Here is a 5,644-nt window from a genome sequence, read left to right on the forward strand (position 1 = left end):
ACAGCAATAAAAAAAGGCCAAAAATTACTTTTGGTCCCTGGAGTTTGGCACTTTAATCACTTTTGACCCTGCAGTTTCAATTCCGTCAATTTTGCCATTGTAGTTTTGTATTTGTAGTAATTCAAAGACATGTTAGTATTCTTGTCAATTTCTTCAATGATGCAAGGGGCAATTTCGTCAACCCAAAACCCTTGAGAGTAAAAACTTGTCTGAAATTCTCCCCATTTCATATTAGGGCTCGAAATTCAACCACTAATCCCTTGAAACACCCTAAACCCAAATGACCAATTTCAAGCCCTAATATGAAATTAGGGGAGTTTCAAACGAGCTTTTATGCTCAAGGATTTTGAGTTGATGAAATTGCCCCTTGCACGGTCAAAGAAATTGACAAAAATACTAACTAACGTTGTTGTACATGTTGCAGGGGAGAAGTTGTTAAACAATTTGGCAAAGTTTGTAGTGATACAATAAAACCAGATACACTGCCACTTTAGCATCAATGATGACAGTTAAACAGATACAATATAACCCAGATGCAAATTACATAGGTTTCCATGGTGTATTGGCCCCAGGAAATTTAGATAACTATGTGAAATCTGAAGGTCGTAGAACGTACAATTCGGTTGAAGAATTTCACGATGCTTTATCAAGAGGAAGTAAGAATGGTGGTGTTACTGCCTGTCATTGACGAAATTCCTTACATAAAGTCCTTCCTAGCAAAGTATTCTGCTAGTTACTCTATGATTAAACCCAAGCCTATTACCAATGGTTTTGGCTTTGTGAGTAACCTTTCTAACGTTGCATATGCATTCAAATATAAATAAGTAAATAGATATACATATGCGACACATTACACAATAGCGATTTAAAACATTGTATATAATTCTTGGGTAATTTACGTTCTGAGTCACATATGCAAGCGGTTGATTAAATTAATCAAATAAGCCTTCATAACTGAATCATGTTTTGTTTTCAGGTTTTCCCCACAGGCTCGGAATTGGCTCAAGACATGTCAACACGAATTGAACAGCTGAGAGAAGGAAGAAAGCTTTTAGCGATGGAAAGGGACTGGTTTCATGAAGATACAAGTGATCCTCATACCAGTAATGCTAACTAAGGTTGTTTCATGGCTAGAAACAGACTAATCTCTAAGTGAGGTGCAATTTGCTCAATGTATTTACGAATGCTAAATTTGATTAATACAAAACAAGAGCCAATTCTTCTACTTCAGAAATTTATCAATCTCTGAGCTTAGTGGTTCGGTCAAAGCCCCTTAGCTTACATGCTCTCTCTTTTTCAGGCAATCTAATAATAGATTACGTTTATGAGACGCGTGGCATTGCAAATCAACTCGGCGAGAATCAACCTTCACTTTGTTAGTGTCTGTTAGCTTGTGTGTGGAAAACAATAAATGTTGGAAGTGTGAAAGTAGGAAATATTAACTTGACTTGTGGAGACTTTGGAGGCTGCTGCTGTTAGCTAGACCAGCTGTGGGTGTTAGCTAATAGGCTACTATTTTGTAGTTATTAACATTAATAAGGTTGGCCGCTCTTGGGTGGCTGTAGGGTCTGTAGGTTTGCTGTGGGGTTGCTATAGGTTGGCTGATGTATAGATTCTTGTAATTAATGTAAAGCTTGAATAGCAAGTCTTCTCCTTATATATATATCATGTATTACAAAACAATCAATGAAAACTGAATACAAGTTGAAAACCACAAAATTATCTTCTCTCATTCTCATATTCTCATATTCCAGCTTCTCATGTTTTGGCATGGTATCAGAGCCTAATGGCTAATCCTTAAGATCTTCTACCAAATTGAGAGTCGTTGGCGTTTTTTCATGTTGCTGTAAATTCTCTTGTTTATCTTCTTCTTTAATCAACATTTTTTTTCATTCCACCTTAGCCGTTTAGGCAGATTCTTTTTTCCTCCTTTTCCTTCCAGTATCAACCAAAATACATAACTAAATAAATAAATGTCATTACCTTGTTTCTTATTTTATTCCCCTTTATTTCCTTAAATTATTTCTTCCACTCTATTTCCATACCATTTTTTGGGGTATATTTCTTTCCCCCCTGTTACCCACGTGCAGGGTGTTTTTTCTCCTCATCTCTTTGTTCTCATGTCATGCACACCATATTTGAGCCTATCTTTTTCGATGAGTAAAGTTTTTCCGTCTACTCATTTCTCCATTAAAAAAAAGAGTACATATATGAAACAAAATTCGCTACTTCTTCCAGCGGCGGATCCAGACCTTTTTTCAAAGGAGGGGCAATATTTAAAAGTCTAAAGCTAAAAAACAAAAAAACCGAAAAAACCTTTATTTCATACAAACTATCTATTAGATTGACTGGTTATGGGTTAAAAGGGCTTTTGTTTGTTGTATAATCTTCTATTATATTTTTCGACCAAAATAAAATCTTATATTATATTGAGATTTGTAAATTTTTAATAGGCAACATTTTGATTTTAACTGGGCTAAGCAATAGTTTATTGTTGTTTCTTTTTGGATTTAGTGTAGGTGACGATATGATTTTATATGACTTGGGTGGTGGGCCCATTGGGGCAATTTTGTATTTCCAATGGCTTAGAAACCAACTTTAGTGAAACACTGTGTTTCATTAAACATAATGAAACTAGACGACGCCGTTTCATCAGAAAAATAAAAATTAAGGTATTATGTCTTCTTCTTCCTTCGTGAGGTAGTGCCTCAACCTCCATTAAGAACGCTTTTGCAACCTGTCTTCTGCTAAATCAGTGGTGCCATGAGAACTTGTGAGCACTACGCAGTTCCGGCGAGAGGAGGTGCAAGTGCTTCTCCTTGCGCCTCTGTGGTTGCCACTGACCTCTTCTCTTTCACGCCAATTACTTGGCTTCCTTTTTCCTTTATTTTATTGACTTGTTTTGCACCATATGGCTCTTCCTTTTCAACACCCCTCACATTTGTCAACATCGCCTACCTTATCTATACAATATTCATCCCTTTCTCTCTATGTGTGCATACACGTCATCCACCTTCATTAATTTTTAATCTTTCTTTCTTTTGGGGTTGTTGCAGACTCCTTTCCATCTTTTATTCCTTTTCTCTCATTGTCGGCTGCCCACCTCCATTCCACCTTCCTCTATTGCATTTGTTTCAATTTAAGTCTCTTTCTATTATTTCAGTTTCCCTTCTTCCAAATCTCAACCCTCTACCAGTGTCGGATTTGAGGGGAAGATAGATACAACTTTATTAAGGTTCTATGTCATGCTCTGCCCAAAACACCCGTGGGTCACCTCATCTTTTCTTTTTTAATTTATTTTTAATTTGTTTTGTTGTTGTTATCTTCTCTTCATTCGTGTCTGCCCAGAAACACTCGTGTCTTCCTACTCTCTATTTATTTGGGTGTTACTTTCTCCAAATCTCGACTCTCATACATCGTCGGATTTGAGAGGGAGTGACACCGCTGCAATTCTCATCTATTCCGCTGCAATTCACCTACCTATCTGCCATGGCAGATTATCCGTGCCTGTTTTCAAGTACCACTGATCATATAGCTCCATCGACCCATTCTCTTCAAGGGGAGAGGGGGAGTGAAGAGAAGTTGTCTCTGTTCTTGTTGTTGCCAGTGTCTTATATTGCTCTCGCTGGTGCCAATGCCTTGTGTTGCTCTCACTAGTGACAGTGCCTTGTGTTGCTCTCACTAGTGCCAGTGCCTTGTGTTGCTCTCACTAGTGAAGAGAAGTTGTCTCTGTTCTTGTTGTTGCCAGTGTCTTATATTGCTCTCGCTGGTGCCAATGCCTTGTGTTGCTCTCACTAGTGACAGTGCCTTGTGTTGCTCTCACTAGTGCCAGTGCCTTGTGTTGCTCTTACTGATGCCAGTGTTGTTGCTCCTGCCTGTATGTCTCTTGCTGGGGACAATACCAATATTGTTGCTCTGGCCTGTTATGGTGCTAGTATTATTGCTCATGCCTTTGCTGGAGTATTTCCGTTGTGGTCACGCCCATTGACCTTGCCTTTGCTCTTGACTTTCCTTACCTTGCCTTATCCTATTTTTAGGGTTTGGTTTTGTCTTACCTTTGTCTTACCATGCTTTGCCTTACCTTGCCTTATCCTATTTTTTAGGGTTTGGTTTTGTCTTACCATGCTTTGCCTTATCTTACCTTATCCTATTTTTTTTAGGGTTTGGTTTTGCCTTACCTTTGCCGTGTTCACAGGGTTTCTGTGTCCTTTGCCGTGTTCACAAGGTTTCTGTGTCCTTTGCCCTGTTCACAAGGTTTCTATGTCCGTTGTCGTGTTCATAGGGTTTTCTGTATCCTTGCTGTGTTCACAGGGTTTCTGTGTCCTTTGCTTTGCCTTTGCCATGTTCGCATGGTTTCTGTGATCGATCTGACTGACCAGCCGCACTTGGATTTGGTGTTGCCAATGACAGACCGAAATGATTAACTTCGATGTGGCCTTAGCTTCACGTGTGACCCACTATGTGGTGGTCCCACATGAAGAGGCATGTTGAAGTGGATTGACATTCTATTAAGAAGAAGCTCGATGCAGAAATATTAATAACGACAGTCTCTCTCTTGGCAAGTTGGTCATTGATGACATCTATGCACCAACTTGAGGGGGAGTGTTAGCTTGTGTGTGAAAGCAATAAATGTTGGAAGTGTGAAAGCAGGAAATATTACCTTGACTTGGAGAGACTTTGGGAGGTTGCTGCTGTTAGCTAGACCAATAGCGGGTGTTAGCTAATAAGCTACTATATGGTAGGTATTGACATTAATGAGGTTGGCTGCTTTAGGGTGGCTGTAGGGTCTCTAGGTTTGCTGTGGGGTGGCTATAGGTTGGCTGCATTAATGGGGATGGCTTGACTTTGATTAGATTAGCTGCTGCAATTCAACTACTTGTAATTAATATTGAGCTTGCTTAACAAGCCTTCTTCTTTGTTTGTACCATATCTGACTCTCCACTTGTATTGCAATATGTGGAAGGAGAATGAGGTTAAGACCAACCTTGTGAGGCCCCTGCCGATTCATACGTGTTCTTCGGTCTCACATGCCGAACGACCTTGAGGGCGCAGTCAAGACGCTGGCCGATTGTACAAGACAACCTCGGAGACCCCGCCAAAGCTTATGAGGATGTGTGTCGACTGCTGAAATTCCCTAGAATGGCCAACTGATCTGTTTCTTAATACTCAAAATCGCAACAGGATTGAAATACTGTAACAATCCTGTAAGCAAAAAATTCCAGAATACGCAGCAGAATAAATTCAAATAAAAACGCAAACAATTGCACAAGGGACACACGATATGTTGACGCAGTAAAAAACCTCAAGATGAGGAAAACACTATATTGGGTATTATATTGAATCTCCCATAAAATAAAACCAAATTAGTTAATTGAAATTCATCACCAAGACTTTCACAACCATCAGCCAAATTTTGTCATGGATGAGACAGGCTACGACGAGGAATGGGTGGGACTGTGTTTGCAAGAGGGCGAGATGAGGAGACGAAGAGAGAGAGATGGAGGAACCCAAAGAGAGGCAGTGAGGTCTTTCTCTTATCGTGTGGGTTTCTCCGTGTTTCCATTAAACCATTTCCCGTGTTTTCACTTTTCCTTTGAAAATGGGGAAAACAACAAAAAACTGTTTTCTAACTCAAAGAAGAAAA

General features: G+C 39.5%; 1 long non-coding RNA gene across 2 annotated transcripts; it reads left to right on the forward strand.

Moving 5' to 3' along the window:
- The first annotated feature begins 494 nt into the window (after positions 1 to 494).
- On the forward strand, positions 495 to 5,644 carry LOC148917085 (uncharacterized). 2 transcript variants are annotated; one of them, XR_016127455.1, is made up of 3 exons: positions 495 to 779; positions 977 to 1,157; positions 1,301 to 5,644. It is a non-coding gene; the product is annotated as an uncharacterized LOC148917085 (long non-coding RNA). The 2 variants fall into 2 exon arrangements; XR_016127456.1 differs by having other exon boundaries at positions 977 to 1,118.

Source organism: Prunus mume, linkage group LG5 (genome assembly GCF_029339155.1).
Source record: "Prunus mume cultivar Tortuosa linkage group LG5, ASM2933915v1, whole genome shotgun sequence".
In the NCBI taxonomy this organism is placed as follows: domain Eukaryota; kingdom Viridiplantae; phylum Streptophyta; class Magnoliopsida; order Rosales; family Rosaceae; genus Prunus; species Prunus mume.